Source organism: Hyperolius riggenbachi, chromosome 4 (genome assembly GCF_040937935.1).
Source record: "Hyperolius riggenbachi isolate aHypRig1 chromosome 4, aHypRig1.pri, whole genome shotgun sequence".
NCBI classification, from domain to species: Eukaryota; Metazoa; Chordata; class Amphibia; order Anura; family Hyperoliidae; genus Hyperolius; species Hyperolius riggenbachi.
In genome coordinates this window covers 314,706,040-314,726,345 of record NC_090649.1, presented here as the reverse complement: position 1 = coordinate 314,726,345, position 20,306 = coordinate 314,706,040, and positions in this window count along the sequence as shown.

The following is a 20,306-nucleotide window of genomic DNA, read 5'->3' as shown; positions in this document are numbered from 1 at the left end:
ACAGTCCAAGAGAGGTTATTTCAAGTATTAAGTTTATTAAAACTATGGAACTGTTTATGGCCAGGATGAGACAAACATTTGGGCAAGATACCAGCTCTGTTGAAGCAACCTATGTGTTCTATAATAACTGTATTGTCTATAAAATATTTCTAAGGATCCACTTTTTCTCTTTTTTTTTTTTTTTTATTATTATTATACATTTTCTTATCTTCACCCAAGCTAGTCTATCTTTGTTATTAATCATCCAGACACAATGTAATAATGTTTGAGATATTCCAATATTTCTGTAAGTGTTTCAGGCTAATAAGCCTCATAAGCAGGTACAATGGCCAAGTGTCATCACTTGAGTGAAAAATGCGTAAAGGGCAAGTTGCCATAATTTGTAGCAACTTATTGAAAGAGCTTTGTATTTTTCCCTTTTAAAGTCTACATACTCCTATCCATTCGCTTTTAATGAACTGCAGACACAATGTGGTGCCTGCTTAAACTGAAATGTAATAAATGCTAAGAATTATGTATAGTTTGAAGAATTGTTTCTGTCCTGGTGTCTCCCTTTAAAGGACACTTGACATGAAAGGGATATGGGGGCTGACCTGGTTATTGCTGACCTGGTTATTTCCTTTTAACCAATGGCAGTTAACTGGCATCATGCTAATCTCTTTGGCTGCAGTAGTATCTGGATCACAACACCTGAAACAAGCATGTGGCTAATCAGTCAGAGTACCTGATCTGCATGCTTCTTCTCGGTCTATGGCTAAAAATATTAGAGGCAGAGGATTAGTGGTTCTGTAACACAATGAGAGGGTTTAAAGGACCCCATAATTCTATAATCTGAAGGATTTGCATCTTTCCCACATTACCCGTATCCAAATGAAGTTGAAACTGGGAACTTGTACATATTTATTGCAGGTCGGTATGCACATCAGTATCTACAGTATGTTTTGAAGCCTTTTTACAAGAAAGAGTTAAAATTGAGAACTGTCTTTTTGCATTTCTAACTCTAATGGTGCCCATACATGGTATCATTTTTTTCATCCAATCTTACCATTTCTATGTAGTATAAGGGTAAATTAAGTGAATATACTGAAAGGATAATTTAGACAGTTACCTTATATTACATAGCAATGTTAAAGTTGGATGAAAAAATCGTACCATGTATGGGCACCATTAGGGCCTTATCCAATTCACTTTTTCTTCTAAGTTTTCTCCTAGATGATATTGTCACACTGTATCAATAAAATGCATTTGAAGCCACAAGCAAGAAAGAAAACACTCAGAATAGTTTTTCCAGTACTTTTTAACCTACTTTTCTGGTACTATTTTAATTACAGATTGTTAAAAAAAAATATCATCTAGGAGAAAACGGGAATTGAATAAGGACCTACACTTGTTAGGGAAGTTATTCATAAAGGTGTGATTTGCACGCTGCTAGTGCTGCATTGCAACTTTAACCATTAAAGACATTGTCAAATAATTTTTCAGAAACGAGCATGACTACAAATACCAGAAAAGTGGAATATTCTCTTTTGTTTTAATACTAATTCCCTATAAAAAAAAACTATCCTCACCCACAGCTCCTTTTTGTGCCTTGGCACTGTAGCAAGGGCTTATGGGAGCTCAGTCTGGGCAGGAGGAGGAGGAGGTTACTAGCCATTGATTTCAGAGGCAGAGGGGAGGAGGGAGGAGGTAGTTTAATCATAAACTTTTGAAGCTGTTTGCAGCTAGAAATGCTGTGTAAACTATCTAAACTTTAGATAAGATATATAGACAAGTTACTTGTTATAGATAGTTTTTCATCTCGGATCCGCTTTAAACATGTATTAATGTAATGTCCCGGCTCTCCTCGAATTATGGACGTCAATTCTTCATATGGCCATACTTTGTTGGTGACACGGTGATTCATTTAGAGTCAACAATATCTCAAGGAGTAGTGCATATGTGGACATAGTGCAGGAATCATTACATGCCTGTTACAATTCTAGTTTTTAGTACACTAATCTGACAGTAGGTTTTTGTTACTTGTCACCAGAGCCGGGCCGACACATAGGCTGGCAAGGCTACAGCCTCGGGGCGGTGGTCAGTGAGCTGATTGATGGGCGCATTATTGGTTAGCTGTGTCTGACCGGCGCCCGTTTCGCTACTAATACTGCCTCCGTTTGCGTTGCCGTAGTGATGGCCAGTACCGCCCCCCTCCAGCCACCGCCGGAAACGTTATAATCTTTTTAAGCTGTCAGAGTGTTGCAGAGCGGACTGTCACTCGTGCTGCGCCTATTGCCATGGTGATGATGACCCCACCTCCAGGCAGCGCTACTCTCTCCACTTCAAGCAGGCGGGCAGCAGTGGCGGATCTAGAGGGGGGCATGCCTGCCCCAATGCTACCCGCCACCTTCGCATCTTGTGCTGCTTGTTCCTCTATGCCTCCGGTCCCCCGCGCCCCCCCTTCCTTTCCATGGGGGCCATGCTGTTCTCCGCATCTTGTGCCACCCTCCCATGCCCAATGCTTTCGGTCTCCTGCGCCCCCGCCCGCCGCTCTCTGCCTGAACCCTGCCATCAAATTTTAGATTAGCGGCAAGAGGAGAGACAAGTACGCAAATAATCCACCCGTCGCGTCACATGTGGAAGTGACGTCATAGCCACTTCCTGCGTTTGAAGCGCACCAGCGGGAAGTGTGTGCCCTGTCTGTCTCTCCTCTTGCCGCTGATCTAAAGTCTGACAGCAGGGACAGAGAGCCGGCGTGCGTGGGCGCAGAAGACCGGAAGCATCGAGTACCAGGAGGCACAAGATGCGGAGACAAGGTGCGGACATCACGTCAGGAATAGAGAGCCTAGGGATGCGCGGTAGTGATGAGCACTGCCGGTGCCGGAAGCCATCATCAATAATGTAAGTAGGGCCTCTTTACTGCATTCTGCTTTATGTCACTACAGGGCCTCTTTTCTGCACTCTGCTATATGTCACTACAGGCAGGGCCTCTTTTCTGCACTCTGCTATATGTCACTACAGGGTGTCTTTACTGCATTCTGCTTTATGTCACTACAGGGCCTCTTTACTGCATTCTACTGTATGTCACTACTGGGCCTCTTTACTGCATTCTGCTATATGTCACTAGTACAGGGCCTCTTTACTGCTTACTGCTATATGTCACTACAGGGCCTCTTTACTGCATTCTGCTATATTTCACTACAGGGTGTCTTTACTGCATTCTACTATATGTCACTACTGGGCCTCTTTACTGCATTCTGCTATATGTCACTACAGGGCCTCTTTACTGCATTCTACTATATGTCACTTTAGGGCCTCTTTACTGCATTCTGCTTTTTGTCACTACAGGGCCTCTTTACTGCATCCTGCTATATGTCACTACAGGGCCTCTTTGCTGCATTCTGCTATATGTCACTACAGGGCCTCTTTACTGCATTCTACTATATGTCACTTCAGGGCCTCTTTACTGCATTCTGCTATATGTCACTACAATGCCTCTTTACTGCATCCTGCTATATGTCACTACAGGGCCTCTTTACTGCATCCTGCTATATGTCACTACAGGGCCTCTTTACTGCATCATGCTATATGTCACTACAGGGCCTCTTTACTGCATTCTGCTATATGTCACTACAGGGCCTCTTTACTGCATTCTACTATATGTCACTACAGGGCCTCTTTACTGCATTCTGCTATATGTCACTACAGGGTCTCTTTACTGCATTCTACTATATGTCACTGCAGGGCCTCATTACTGCATCCTGCTATATGTCACTACAGGGCCTCTTTACTGCATGCTGCTATACGCCACTACAGGGCCTCTTTACTGCATTCTGCTATATGTCACTACAGGGCCTCTTTACTGCATCCTGCTATATGTCACTACAGGACCTCATTACTGCATCCTGCTATATGTCACTACAGGGCCTCTTTACTGCATTCTGCTATATGTCACTACAGGGCCTCATTACTGCATTCTGCTATATGTCACTACAGGGCCTCTTTACTGCATTCTACTATATGTCACTTTAGGGCCTCTTTACTGCATTCTGCTTTTTGTCACTACAGGGCCTCTTTACTGCATCCTGCTATATGTCACTTTAGGGCCTCTTTACTGCATTCTGCTTTTTGTCACTACATGGCCTCTTTACTGCATCCTGCTATATGTCACTACAGGGCCTCTTTACTGCATTCTGCTATATGTCACTACAGGGCCTCTTTACTGCATTCTGCTATATGTCACTACAGGGCCTCTTTACTGCATTCTACTATATGTCACTACTGGACCTCTTTACTGCATTCTACTATATGTCACTACAGGACCTCTTTACTGCATTCTGCTATATGTCACTACAGGGCCTCTTTACTACATTCTACTATATGTCACAAGTAGATGGGTGCAGGCATAGCGCGTGTGGGGAGAGGGGTGGGCTGGCTGTGCAAGAGGAACTTTTCTGCTTTATGTCACCACAGGGCCTCTTAATGCAGTCTGCTTTATGTCACTACAGGGCCTCTTTACTGCATTTTGCTTTATGTCACTACAGGGCCTCTTTACTGCATTCTACTATATGTCACTTTAGGGCCTCTTTACTGCATCCTGCTATATGTCACTACAGGGCCTCTTTACTGCATCCTGCTATATGTCACTACAGGGCCTCTTTACTGCATCCTGCTATATGTCACTACAGGGCCTCTTTACTGCATCATGCTATATGTCACTACAGGGCCTCTTTACTGCATCCTGCTATATGTCACTACAGGGCCTCTTTACTGCATTCTGCTATATGCCACTACAGGGCCTCTTTACTGCATCCTGCTATATGTCACTACAGAGCCTCTTTACTGCATCCTGCTATATGTCACTACAGGGCCTCTTTTCTGCATTCTGCTATATGTCACTACAGGGCCTCTTTACTGCATTCTGCTATATGTCACTACAGGGTGTCTTTACTGCATTCTGCTTAATGTCACTACAGGGCCTCTTTACTGCATTCTGCTATATGTCACTACAGGGTGTCTTTACTGCATTCTGCTATATGTCACTACAGGGCCTCTTTACTGCATTCTACTATATGTCACTTCAGGGCCTCTTTACTGCATTCTGCTATATGTCACTACAGGACCTCTTTACTGCATTCTGCTATATGTCACTACAGGGTGTCTTTACTGCATTCTGCTATATGTCACTACAGGGCCTCTTTACTGCATTCTGCTATATGTCACTACAGGGTGTCTTTACTGCATTCTGCTATATGTCACTACAGGGCCTCTTTACTGCATTCTACTATATGTCACTTCAGGGCCTCTTTACTGCATTCTGCTATATGTCACTACAATGCCTCTTTACTGCATCCTGCTATATGTCCCTACAGGGCCTCTTTACTGCATCCTGCTATATGTCACTACAGGGCCTCTTTACTGCATTCTGCTATATGTCACTACAGGACCTCATTACTGCATTCTGCTATATGTCACTACTGGGCCTCTTTTCTGCATCCTGCTATATTTCACTACAGGGCCTCTTTACTGCATCCTGATATATGTTACTACAGGACCTCATTACTGCATTCTACTATATGTCACTACAGGGCCTGTTTATTGCATTCTACTATATGTCACTACAGGGCCTCTTTACTGCATTCTACTATATGTCACTACAGGGCCTCTTTACTGCATTCTACTATATGTCACTTCAGGGCCTCTTTACTGCATTCTGCTTTATGTCACTACAGGGTGTCTTTACTGCATTCTGCTATATGTCACTACAGGACCTCATTACTGCATTCTGCTATATGTCACTACAGGGCCTCTTTGCTGCATTCTGCTATATGTCACTACAGGACCTCTTTACTGCATTCTGCTATAGGTCACTATTGGGCCTCTTCACTGCATTATGCTATGTGTCACTACAGGATCTCTTAACTGCATTTCTGGGACTCTTATGTATGAAGCAATGCTTGGCATTAGTGAAATGATGATGTTACAGTAGCAGGATATCCAGAATTAGATGTTGTTAGACTCTGTTGTGACTTTTACATCTAACTTACCATCACAGTGATGGGGGGTGTCTCAAGTCAAACTTCACAAGTTTTTTTTTTGGGGGGGGGGGGGGGGGCGCACTTGGGCAGCTCAGCCTCTGTTGGTGTCTGACCTTGTCCCGGCCCTGCTTGTCACTTACCATCTCCTAAGACTTTCTGCTATCTATTATGGAGCAAACTAAATTAGAATAAAATGTATATTTGGCAATCTGATGATGATAATAATAATAATAATAATAATAATATCATAATTCTTGTTTCATCTATTACTGAAGGGAAAGGTAAAACATTGTTTTGCTTAATGTAGCCTTTTTTCTCTAAGTGCAAAGCACCCATTACCTTTGAATACCATTATGGTCTTTATTAAGTGAATACTACTGTATATACATCTGCATTTTAAGATTTGTATGGCTTATTTAATTTATAGCCAGCTGTTCACATTATTCTTCTGCTTTATATAGGACTATTATGAATGATTTATAAAAAATACTTAAGGCCCTAAAGTGCTTTAGGTGTTTTCAAATTACACATTCAATGAACTATTCATAATTTGATTCTTATCCTCTAGAGGATTCAACAGAAAAATTCTGAACATGTACTCCCAGCTTTATTGTTCAGGCCAGACGTCTACAATGCTATCATTATGATTACTAAAAAGTGAAAAATTCAATATGCCTAAATATCCTTTGCAAGTAATACATTACAAAAAAATAGGTTCTTACGGAAAAGTCCACTGAATGTTATGAATTGTTCAAATTAAACTTTCATTATAAAGCAAATGTGTTATCCATTAAGAAATAGGTTCACATAGAGAGCATGCTCAGATTGAACTCGTGCATCTTCAAAAAGCTGTAACCTTGTAGAGTGCACAGACATAATGTCCCTGGAACGGTGATTTGCTGGTGAATTTACCACCAGTCAGTAACTGTCTAAGATGTTAGCTTTAGCAAGCCTAGTCAAGGGCACATTAGGTACCATATATTCTCGATTAAAAATAATTTGAGTATAAACCGAGGTACGTCATTTTTCCTACACTCCAGAAAAATTGTTTGACTTGAGTATAATCCTAGGGTAGAACCCAACGCCTCTTTTAATATCCCCCATTCTCATATCACCTCTGGTGGTCTAGTGCTCCCCTCCTCCCAGGGGTGTATTTAGGGTTTGGGCTCCCCTAGGCACCCCAAACCTATGGCGCCCCCCCCCCCCCGAGGAGGGCGCCGCGGCAAAAAATGGGCGTGGTCATGGTCTGCAGTGGGCGTGTCCATAACATACAGTGGGTGTGGCCAATTAAAATTTCCTAGTAAGAGTGCAGCCCAAAGTCGGTGGGGCCATGTTTTCTCCCCGGGTATAAGTAAAGTGACCCTCAAAAAAGCAAGTAGGAAATGTTCCCCCCCCAAACCCGCCCCCCCCCCCCCACACACACACACATTAGCCAGTGTTCTCTCGCACAAAATAGTGGTAGGTATTAGATTGTGAGCTCCCCTGAGAAAAGTCAGTAACAGGACTATGTTCTCTGCAAAGTGCTGCAGAAGATGTCAGTGCTATATAACTACATAATAATATGGTAGGACATTAGACTATGGTAGGATTAGATTGTAAGCTCCTCAGAGGATAGTCAGTGACATGACTATGTACTCTGAAGTACTGCTGAAGATGGCAGTACAATATAGTACAGTAGTATGGCAGCACAGTGGCGTAGTGGGTAACGCTCTCGCCTTGCAGCGCTGGGTTACCGGTTCAGATCCCAGCCAGGTCAACATCTGCAAAGAGTTTGTATGTTCTCCCTGTGTCTGTGTGGGTTTCCTTCAGACACTCTGGTTTCCTCCTACATCCCAATACCATACGATACAGATAAGTTAATTGACTTCCCACTAAAAATTGGCCCTAGACTACGATACATACATAGACGTATGCCTATGGTAGTGATCAGATTGTGAGCCCCTCTGAGGGACAGTTAGTGACAAGATAATACATACTCTGTACAGCGCTGCGTTATATGTTGGCGCTATATAAATTAGTATAAGTACAGTATAAAGTAGCCAGGTCTATAGGTGTCCCCAATATAGACATATAGGTGTCCCCAGTATAGATAGCCAGGTCTATAGGTATCTTCAGTTTAGGTAATAGTCATGGGCATAACTAGAAATCACTGGGCCCTCTTGCAAAAATTTGGATCCCCCCCCCCCCCTATAGGTGCCAAATAATCGTAATGGGGCAGTGTTTTACTATAAAATAATTGTAATGGGGCAGCATTTCACCATAAAATAATCGTAAAGCAGCAATGTTTCACCAGAGAATAATCGCAATGAGGGCCACATTTCACCAGAGAATAAGCACAATGAGGGCCACATTTCACCAGAGAATAAGCACAATGAGGGCCACATTTCACCAGAGAATAATCGCAATCAGTGCAACATTTCAGCAGAGAATGATCGCAATGAGAGCCACATTTCACCAGAGAATAATCGCTATCAGAGCAACATTTCAGCAGAGAATGACCGCAATGAGAGCTACATTTCACCAGAGAATAAGCACAATGAAGGCCACATTTCAGCAGAGAATAATCGCAATCAGAGCAACATTTCAGCAGAGAATAATCGCTATCAGAGCAACATTTCACCAGAGAATAATCGCTATCAGAGCAACATTTCAGCAGAGAATGACCGCAATGAGAGCTACATTTCACCAGAGAATAATCGCAATGAGTGCAACATTTCACCAGAGAATAATCGCAATGAGTGCAACATTTCACAAGAAAATAAACGCATTGAGTGCAACATTTCACAAGAAAATAAACGCATTGAGTGCAACATTTCACAAGAAAATAATTGCAATGAGTGCAAATTTCATCAGAAAATAATCGTATAGTGGGCAGCATTTCGGTGAGAGTTGGAAGGAGGGTTAGAGAGGGTGGGCAGAGAGAGAGACATAGGGTAAGCAGATAGACAGGTACAGAAAGTGTTAGGGCTGGTTCAAACGGACGCTTGCGGAACGCTTACCTCAAGCGTTCGGAACGTCTTGTTAAACGTTTGCACCGAGCTTTTACACGCGTTTACACGAACGCAGCGTTCGGGTCTCGATTTTCGCTTGCGTTCGTGGCCGCCCTGGAAGCTACATGTAGCTTCCAGGGGCTGCCAAACGCGACGGGTAATGTCCCCCTTGGGAGATAAAAACGCTGACTGCATCCGGACGCGACGGCTGCTGAAAGCCTGACCGCGCAGCAGCCACCGCACGTCATCAAACGTGACGCCGCGCAGACGTCCGTGTGAACCAGCTTTGACAATATTCAAGAGAGGAGTATGGGCAAAAGGAACACAACAGAGCATTGTACATTACCTCCTCCCCTTCTGTCATGTGTCTGGCTGGCAGGCTGTCTCTGTGCACTCTGCTGGGCTGGCTATGGCAGCTATGTCCCTCTGGGTGTCTGTAAGGCAAGCTAGAGGCTGTCACTGGCAGGCTCGGGCTGCAGCTCCTCTCTGCTGTCATGGCTGGCTGCTCAATCATTTACTCGCTCTGTCTCCTCGTCTCTGTCCAGCTCTGGTATTTCCCGCCGGTGCCACACATGGTGAAGATGCAGAGACGTCAGGCCAGCATGAGTACGCCTGATGTCTCTCTCAGCATCAGGGAGCTGTAGGGGGAGCGGGGGAGGAGGCCAAAGCCTCACAACTTCGGCTGCTCTTTGAGCCTCAGGGTCTTTCTCAGTTATGTGGTTGGCAGCGAGTGGAGTTCTAGGAGCCTCTGTGACCTGGGCTGGGTAGCTGGTGGCCTGCTGCCTGTGACCTGGTGGCCTGCTGCCTGGGCTGGGCGGCTGGGGCCTTCTGCCTGTGACCTGCTGCCTGAGCTGGGTGGCTGGGGCCTGCTGCCTGTGACCTGGTGGCCTGCTGCCTGGGCTGGGCGGCTGGGGCCTTCTGCCTGTGACCTGCTGCCTGGGCTGGGTGGCTGGGGCCTGCTGCCTGTGACCTGGAGGCCTGCTGCCTGGGCTGGGCGGCTGGGGCCTTCTGCCTGTGACCTGCTGCCTGGGCTGGGTGGCTGGGGCCTGCTGCCTGTGACCTGGTGGCCTGCTGCCTGGGCTGGGTGGCTGGGGCCTGCTGCCTGTGACCTGGCAGCCTGCTGCCTGGGCTGGGCGGCTGGGGCCTGCTGCCTGTGACCTGGAGGCCTGCTGCCTGGGCTGGGTGGCTGGGGCCTGCTGCCTGTGACCTGGAGGCCTGCTGCCTGGGCTGGGTGGCTGGAGCCTGCTATCTGTGACCCTGGGGTAGCTGGTGGCCTGCTGCCTGTGACCCTGGGCTGGGATAGCTGGTGGTGGCCTGCTGGCTGCTGCCTGGGGCCTGCTGCCTGTGACCCTGGGCTGGGGTAGCTGGTGGTGGCCTGCTGCTTGGGCAGCTGGGGCCTGCTGCCTGTGACCCTGGGCTGGGGTAGATAGTAGGTAGCTGGTGGCCTGCTGCCTGGGCGGCTGGGGCCTGCTTCCTGTGACTCTGGGCTGGGTAGCTGCTGGTGGTCTGCTGCCTGAGCGGCTGGGGCCTGCAACCCTGGGCTGGGGTAGCTGGTGGCCTGCTGTTCTGCCTGTGACCCTGGGCTAGGGTAGCTGGTGGTTGCCTGCTGTGCTGCCTGGGCGGCTGGGGCCTGCTGCCTGTGACCCTGGGCTGGGGTAGCTGGTGGTGGCCTGCTGTCTGGGCCTGCGAGTGACCCTGGGCTGGGGTAGCTGTTGGTGGCCTGCTGGGGTCTGTGACCCTGGGCTGGGGTAGCTGGTGGTGGCCTGCTGCCTGGACTGGGCGGCTGGGGCTTGCGAGTGACCCTGGGCTGGGGTAGCTGTTGGTGGCCTGCTGTGGTGCCTGGGCGGCTGGGGTCTGTGACCCTGGGCTGGGGTAGCTGTTGGTGGCCTGCTGTGCTGCCTGGGCGGCTGGGGTCTGTGACCCTGGGCTGGGGTAGCTGTTGGTGGCCTGCTGTGCTGCCTGGGCGGCTGGGGTCTGTGACCCTGGGCTGGGGTAGCTGGTGGTGGCCTGCTGTGCTGCCTGGGCGGCTGGGGTCTGTGACCCTGGGCTGGGGTAGCTGGTGGTGGCCTGCTGCCTGGGCTGGGCGGCTGGGGCCTGCGAGTGACCCTGGGCTGGGGACTGGGGTAGCTGTTGGTGGCCTGCTGTGGTGCCTGGGCGGCTGGGGTAGCTGTTGGTGGCCTGCTGTGCTGCCTGGGCGGCTGGGGTCTGTGACCCTGGGCTGGGGTAGCTGGTGGTGGCCTGCTGCCTGGGCTGGGCGGCTGGGGCCTGCGAGTGACCCTGGGCTGGGGTAGCTGTTGGTGGCCTGCTGTGGTGCCTGGGCGGCTGGGGTCTGTGACCCTGGGCTGGGGTAGCTGTTGGTGGCCTGCTGTGCTGCCTGGGCGGCTGGGGTATGTGACTCTGGGCTGGGGTAGCTGGTGGTGGCCTGCTGCCTGGGCTGGGCGGCTGGGGCCTGCGAGTGACCCTGGGCTGGGGACTGGGGTAGCTGTTGGTGGCCTGCTGTGGTGCCTGGGCGGCTGGGGTCTGTGACCCTGGGCTGGGGTAGCTGGTGGTGGCCTGCTGCCTGGGCTGGGCGGCTGGGGCCTGCGAGTGACCCTGGGCTGGGGACTGGGGTAGCTGTTGGTGGCCTGCTGTGGTGCCTGGGCGGCTGGGGCCTGCTGCCTGTGACCCTGGGCTGGGCGAGGGTGCTTGCTGGGTACCTCTGTCTGCCTGGGCGAGTGGGCAGGCTGCCACCGAGCACCGATGACTAGCTGGCTGCCGAGATTCACGTGCCCCTACCCCCCCCCCCCCCCCCCCCCCCCCACCTGTGTGGGCTGCAGCGGCGGCGGCGGCTGCTTCACGTGGCTCCAATCCCGACCCGACCACCTCGTTGCTGTCCTCCAGTCTAAAATGGCGGCGAGGAGGAGGAGGAGTCACTTTTCGTGGGCTCGGCTAGTCCAAGTCCATTATGGGGGGGGCGGAGCATAGGGCGGAGGCCAATGCTGGCTGCCTGCCTCTCAGAGTCTGAGTCAGACTCAATGTCAAGCCACGCCCCCCTCCCCGTACGTGCAAGTGGCTCCCTCCTCTGCTCTGGGCTGGCTGGCAGAGCGGAGAGCGCACAAACAGCTGAGCACACAGACAAAACCATGGTGGCGGCGGGGGGGGGGGGAGCGCTTGCAAACTAACTGTAAGTAACTGCTGGCTGATGCAGTGGCGCTCCCCCCCCCCCCCCGCCCCCATCCAATAAAATAATAATAATTAAAAAAAAAAAAAATGTCAGAAGGGGAAAAAAATTAAAAAAAAAATTATTTAAACCAGTGGCCACCCGCCCCCCCCGAGGACCCGCCCATGGCACCGGCCCACGGGTGCCTCTTAATAGATACGTCCCTGCCTCCTCCCCATATAGCATTTCTAATGTCTAGTGGTCCCATGGTCCCCCTTCCCTGCCCTATGCAGTTCTCTGGTGTCTATTAGTCCTCCCTAAATTACCCCAAATTATTCTCTGGTGTCTAGTGATCCTTCTCCCTCTCCCATGCAGTTCTCTTGTGTCTAGTGGTAAACCCTTACCCCCTTACAGTGTACCTGGTGTCTAGTGCTTCCCCCCTCACTCCCCCACACAGCATACCTGGTATCTAGTGCTTCCCCTTCACTCCCTCAAATAGTGTGCCTGGTTTCTAGTAGTCCCTACCTCCTTTCCCCATAACACGTATCTGGTAGTCTGCATGCCCATATTAAATGTACCAAATACCAGCTAGAGATGGAAAGGTTAGGCATTGGAGGCACATGAAAAAAATAGTGGGCACCCAAGTAAAATAGTAGCATAGTAGTGAATACTCTGCAGGAATGGCGGCAGGCATATGATTTCTAGCACCTTTATAGCCGCTTATTGGGAGCAGTAGTGCGCCAGAGTATGGCTACACTTTAGCTGCACTCTAATCTTTTTAATTAACAGGCTGCCACAGGGGGTTGAGCAGCCACTCACTGGGAGCAGTAGTATACCTAACCTCTGGCGTTTATAATTACTGGTCTGGCTTGGCTAGTAAATTACTAGGTTTAGTGTTAGGAGATAGTAAGGGGGTGGTTGGTGTTGGGTATATATAGGGGAGAGTTAGTGTGAGAATTGTGGTACAGATGGTTAGTAGAATATTGGTAAGATTATGGATATTCTACTATTGGGGATAGTAGAATTTTGTTAAAATTACCAATATTCTGCTATCAATATTACCTATCACCCATTTTTCCTCACACCATTATTGAATGTACACAGTTGCGTCTAGTGGTTCCCGCTTCATCCATCATAAAACGTTACCGGCTGTCTAGTGGTTCCCCCCCTATCTCCCATAGCGGGTTTCCATGGTGTCTAGTGGCTGCCTCTCTCCCCTACCTCCCCAGTCTTCTTGCAGAATACTGTCAGCAGAGGTTGTGGAAAAGCATCGTACCATATCTGGGGCTGGACACACTGCACCAGGTCTCTGAAGACACAAAAACCTTGTGCAGTGTGTCTGGCCCTGAATCACAGCCAGTACTCTGCAAGTGGATGCGGGGACGAAGGGAGAGGGCAACCACTAGATACCAGGGAAACCTGCTATGGGAGAATGTGGGGTTAAACCACTTGACAGCAAGTATACCATAGAGGGGAGGGAGGAGGAATCCCTAGACCAGGGGTCCCCAAAGCCCGGTCCACGGCCCAATGCTGGTCTGCGGGACATTTTGAGCTGGTCCGCGGGCCTGGCCACTCTCACTTCCTCTCTCTGTATTTCACTGATGCAAAGCTGCGGCAGCAGACTGTCACTAGGTGGCGCTGTCCTCAACCTTATAGCTGTTTCTGGTTAGCTACTCATTCCTGTCTGTTGCTCTGCTCTCTTCTGTTCTTCTCACTATGGAGTCTCCCTTTCTGGCAGCTGTTCACACTTTCATTGCTGCACTGATTTCTCAGCCTGATACTGATGATGCTGTCTTTCATACTTGGTAGGTGTTTACATCATCACTGCTACACTATTGTATTAGCCCAGTTTTCTGCTTAACCTTTTTGTGTGTATAATCCTATGGTTGATGGCTTCTGATTTATTATTGCAAGGATGCATTTTTTCTGTTGATTGATTGATTTTTCACAGTTTTTATTTCATGCACTCAATGCTTTTTTCTGCAGGAGAGTGTAATATTGCAGCAAGACTTCTAAACCTGCACTATGCAGTTTATTATTGCTGTCTTACCTAGGGGTAGTACACAGAGATTATTCTATGCTTGTTAGGCTTGACTAATGTCTCTATATTGGTCGTGCGGTATGTTTTCCATGTGGGGTACGGGGGCTGGTTAACTGGCCACACCTTGGTGGGAGTGGGGTTGAAAGGCTGGTTGAAAGGAGTCAAGTCATGGGGGACAGGTGTTAAAGAAATACAGGGCACATCGTGTTGGAGGGTGTGCACATTTGGGGGAGACCTTAAAATGTGCTAGCGTGAGGTTTAGAAGGCCCAGGAGCTTTCCATGTGCCCAGCACCCCCCCCCCCCCCCCCCCAGTGCTAAATTGGACCGTAAAGGGTCTTCTAAACCAGTTACAGATTAGATTGTAACTATTTTCCACAATAGAACAGAATTACAAGTCTGGGCTGTGTTCTTGAAAATTGTGAAAGAAGACCTAGCTGTTTTGAAGTTGTGCACTTCATATGTTGTTGTTGTTGATGTTGTTATTATTATTATTAAATGTGACTTTAATTTTCATGTACATGTAGCAGTGCTAGTTTAATTTTTTGTAATTTATTATTATTATAATGCTAGGCCCAAGACCCATTTAAAAACGGTCGCTAGGCTGTGGCCACGCTCCCCCCCCCCACCCCCGACCCCCCCCCCCCCCCCACCCCGCACTGCTTTCTCTCTCTCTCCCTTTCATTACCAACGCGTACGTGTGCAAACTCTTCTGGACCCATCGTCCTCTGCTGCGCGTCATTCCCCCCCAGCTCTCGGAAGTGTCCCTGCATCCCTGCACATGTGCAGAACGGAAAAAGCACTGACACAGGGACATGGGATGCAGAGACACTTGCCTATTATTAGGTATAATGCAGGCAAGTGGACTTCCTTTAACTGTGCATGATGTTTTCCTTTTTGTGCCAATAAAGAATGTGTTCCTTTTTTTGATCTTTATTAACCCCCTTACTTTAAAAAGTGAAACATCTATTACAGGATACGTATGTAATAGGATAGTTTAGTTAGTGTCAGTAGTAAACCCTTACTTTCCTAAAAAAACAGACTTGCAGGTAGGGATAGCAATACCTGTTGGATCCAGATCTGTGCCAACAAGAACAATTTTGTTTGTCAAGCTCTTTATAAATCAACAAATGAATATGTCAGGGAACAGCCATTGCTCGAGAAGCCTTAATTTTGGAGAAAGCTCGTGCTTATTTCCATTCTGAGGACTAAGCAGCTTAGAATCTCTTTTGGTCAAAAATATACTTTCACAGCATTTCTGTTTTGGTTAATTTCCACCTTACAGTTCCTCTTTAAAGTAAACCTAAAGAGGAAAAATGAAAAAAGATATACTTACCTAGATGATGTATAGGCTCTCCATCCTTACACCTTTAGACTCCTTACTGTGTCCTGTCTCACCTCTGTCTTGCTGCTGTTGCCTCCATTTGGGATGTCCAGAACGCATGCACAGTCCATCCAGCCTTCTCTGTACATGCACCCGCATGACTTTGTGTAGCAGCCATCACTGAGAGCTTCCTGGACAATGGACATGTGCAGTTCCAATTGTTTTCGAAATTGTGCATGCCCAGGATGCTCTTGGCCATGGCTACTGTGCACAGATGTGCTGGATCACAATGCATGGGGGTACATTGAGTGGACTGTTCTTGTGCTGGATTCTTAATATTTCCTTTTGGAGCTACGAACTGGGGCTATAGTGGCAAGACAGATGGGAGGCCAAAACAGTAAAGAGCCATGAGGTGTCCGGAGAGCCTATACATCATCTGGGTAAGTATATCTTTTAACCCTTTTTTTCCCCCTCGGGTACACTTTAAAGAAAACCTGAACTGAAAATTAAAAGTCAAAATAAATGTACACACGTCATACTGGCCTCCCATGTAGTCTATCCCTCAATCTGTCTCCTCTCCTGCATCATTTTTGTCCACTGTGATCAAGGGAATTTTCTCTCCATTTTGAAAATGGCCATTACTCCATAACAGCTTTCTGGTAGAAAAACAAAAATTTGCTTTCCTAAAACAGAAAGAATTTGCGATAATTCAGGTTGGAGTGAGCTCGAGATGTCTCCCAGAGCACCACTGCTGAATATATGCAAATTAACCATTGTACCCTTAGAAGCATGGGTCACCATGAGCTTGCTGGTTAGTCTGTACCTCTCGGTTTACAAGCCCTACTCCATAGAGCCAAATTAATCCATGCCATGCACTGATGAGGATCAAACAATCCGAAACAGTCTGTATGCATGTTGGATTATTATGGCTCTGTACAATTTAACAAGCTGACACATCATTGCATTCCAGCGGTTCTGGAGGTGTGTTTAGCTTCTAAGGGTACAATGGTTAATTTGCATATATTCAGCAGTGGTGCTCTGGGAGACATCTCGAGCTCACTCCAACCTGAATTATCGCAAATTCTTTCTGTTTTAGGAAAGCAAACTTTTGTTTTTCTTAACATCTTAGTAAGGGGGCTTTTAGGACCATTGTAGTCCCTTACACACTCCAATGAGTTCTGGGTCACCATGAGCTTGCTGGTTAGTCTGTAGCTTTCTGGTAGCACACTGTTAAACTGAAACATTGTCACTTGGACTATAGGGAAACATGGACATTACCTGGCACATCAGTTGTCCTCTCAACGATAACTGACAGCAACTGATATATATAACTGAAAGCAACTGATCTATTTCAGTTCTGACAAAATGTTGTCAGAACTGGAAGTGATCATTGTCAGAAAAAAATGGTGAGCTACTGAGAGGAACTGATGGGAAGGTAACTATGTAATGTTCATTTGAAGTTACCTCATGTGTTTATTTTAAATAATTTTACTCAGTTCAGGTTCCCTTTAAAGGGAACCTAAACTGAAAGGGATGTGGATGTTTCCTTTTAAACAATACCAGTTGCCTGACTCTCCTGCTGATCAATTTGCTGCAGTAGTATCTGGATCTCACACCTGAAACAGGCATGCAGCTAATCCAGTCTGACTTCAGTCAGAGCACCTGATCTGCATGCTTGTTGAGGGGCTGTGGCTAAAAATATTAGAGACACAGGAACTGCAGTATAGTCAGGCAACTGGTATTATTGTAAAAGGAAAAATACATATCCTTCTCAGTTTAGGTTCCCTTTAAGATAACTAAAATCAAATCAAAGATCCAGCTACACTACTCTAAAAAGTGTACAAAACTTTGAAAAGAACAATTGAGAAGTACTCGGGTAGCATGGTGGCGTGGTGGTTAGCGCTCTTGCCTTGCAGTGCTAGGTCCCAAGTTTGAATCCCAGCCAGGGCATAATCTGCATGGAGTTTGTATGTTCTCCCCGTGTCTGTATGGGTTTCCTCTGGGTACTTTGGGTTCCTTCCATATCCCAAAAATATACAGATAAGTTAATTGACTTCCCCTTAAATTTGTCTATATTATGATGCATACACTACATGATGCATTCATAGACATATGACTATGGTGGGGATTACATTGTGAGCCCCTATGAGGGACAGTTAAGTGACAAGACAATATATACTCTGTATAGCGCTGCGGAAGATGTCGGTGCTATATAAATACTAAACAATAATACTTTGAGAAGAACATTTGAGGAGCATGAATTAAAGAACATTCTTTAGGGTCCATCCCTATTTCATTGCAATTGTTCTAATGTATTTACTCGTGTAAACTTAAAGTGTAAATAACAAAATCAAATAACTGTAATGTAGGCAGTCAGACAGCCCTTTGGGCAGACATTCTGTAAACCTAATGCTGCCAAGGAATGCTCACAGATGTGGTCTCAAATAGGAATAACGTTTGCCAGGAGTGCGCAGGCAGAATGTGGTGAACAGAACATGACTACAATTTAAAATCCACTCACTACAGCTAACGCGTGGGGAATCTTGTACAGCTGCACCAAAATGCATCAGAATTTACACTATTGTAGGGTGACCAGACATCTTCCAAAAGGAAATGTCCTCTTTTTTTAGCATGGTTTCCTCTGTCCTCCAGGCACTCTAAAAGTTCATTAAAATGTCCTCCTTTCACAGAATCAGAAACCGAGTTGACTGCATTTTACTTATTACATATGTGATATACATATGAGATATGAGATACATATGAGATATACTGAGACTGAGCAGACTTCGGCTTCCATTACCAGGTTACCAATATTTATAACCTTAAAGAACAAGCGACACCCATGCTAACCTAGAAATTAAAAACACAGATATAAGTAGATAAATACTACTTCTACTTACATAACAGATGTAGGGCTTGATTCACAAAGCGGTGCTAACCTACTTAGCACGTCTAAAGTCTGTAGACGTGCTAACCAGGGTGCTAAGTAGGTTAGCACCGGATTTCTCAATCAGGTCGCGCGCGCAAAGTTTTATGCGCGCTACGTCCCATAGGCTTTAATGGGCACTTCACACGGTGCGCCCTGCGCTCTGTGCAGTGTGCGCGTAAAGTTTTACGCGCGTAAAGTTTTATGCGCGAAAAGCTCGTTTAGACGTGCTAAGGGGGTTTTCACAGGCGTGCTAACAGTTACACCGCTTTGTGAATCAAGCCCGTATTGTGCTATCCACGTAATAATTCCTGTGAATTTTACAAAGGAAAAGCAGAAAATCCTATTCAAGGCAGTGGCCATTTTGCCAAGCTAATGCTGACATCCTATCCTCCCTGACTCTTGTTCTCCCCCCTCCCTTCTATTGCTCATTGTGTATTCATTAGCTACCCTCCTCCCAGAGTCTTTTTTTTTTTTTTTATTTACACATCCAATCACTGAGTCACCTCAGCCTTGCTTGTAAACACAAAGGTGTCAGCTAGGCAGGGAAATAAATGGAAGAGGAGGAATATATTATAAATAAAAAGAACTCCCAGCATTCAAAAGAACTCCCAGCATTCAACTTTTTGGCACTGTTTGGCACTAGGGCCAGTGCTCCTAAAGTATATGATAACTCCAAACCATAACAGCAGAAAAAGTTTTGAATTCAGGATTAGCATCTGTATCACTTAAAGGGGAACTGAAGAGAGAGGTATATGGAGGCTGTCATGTTTATTTCCTTTTAATCAATACCAGTTGCCTGGCAGCCCTGCTGGTCTATTTCTCTGCAGTAGTATCTGATTAAAACCAGAAACAAGCATGCAGCTAGTCTTGTCAGATCAGACTTATAAGTCTGAACCACTGAAACACCTGATCTGCTGCATGCTTGTTCAGGGGCTATGGCTAATAGTATTAGAGGCAGAGGATCAGCAGGGCTGCCAGGCAACTGGTATTGTCTAAAAGGAAATAAGCATGACAGCCGTCATATACCTCTCTCTTCAGTTCCCCTTTAATACACTCAGACCAGTTGCTGTTGAAATTTGATTTTTATGGTGACAATACCGCTTTAAGAAGTGGGAGCGTGGCAACACTGTTTATATTCTAGTTCCATCCGACAGCGCAACTAACCAATACTTTTTGTAAAATGTCAAATGAAAAAGAAACAGAAATGTCTAAAACAGAGAAGCTGCAAGTTTTCTGATTGTCACAAGACAAAATGTCCATGTTTTGAGGCAGGACAAAAAGAAACTGTCACGTATGGCATTGGTACTAACCAGAGATAGATTAAGATGTAATGGGACCCTAGGCAAGTTGGTTAGATTTGCCACCCCTATGTGGTGCCTTTGGTAAGCTGAAGTGGAGAAGGAAGCAGGTGGGCCTCTTGACACCCTTTAGACCCCTGGCACTTGCCTAGGTTGCCTGATGAATGATCCTGCTCTGATGGTAACCGTGGAGTTGGAGTTATTTGGTCATACAGTATTTGTTCTCCTGTCCTCCTTTTTCGCCGACCCCATCTGGTCACCCTACACTATTGCATATAAATACATAACGTAAACTGTAGACTGTGAACATGTAGAACTGTAGACATGTTAGTAGGAAAGGAAATGTTGAAAATATCTTTATTATTTTTCTGGGAAACTGAGATGTTTGTATATAATTCCATACAATCTTTAGCTGGGACAGTCACTGTAACAAGACACTTTAGTAGTAAGTCATAGCCAGTGGTGTAGCTGCAAAGCCGTAGGCCCCAGTTCAAATTTTACACTGGGCCCCCAGGCATGGGGGCCCAGTGTAAATTAATTACATGATACAGATCACCAAGGACAGCCACT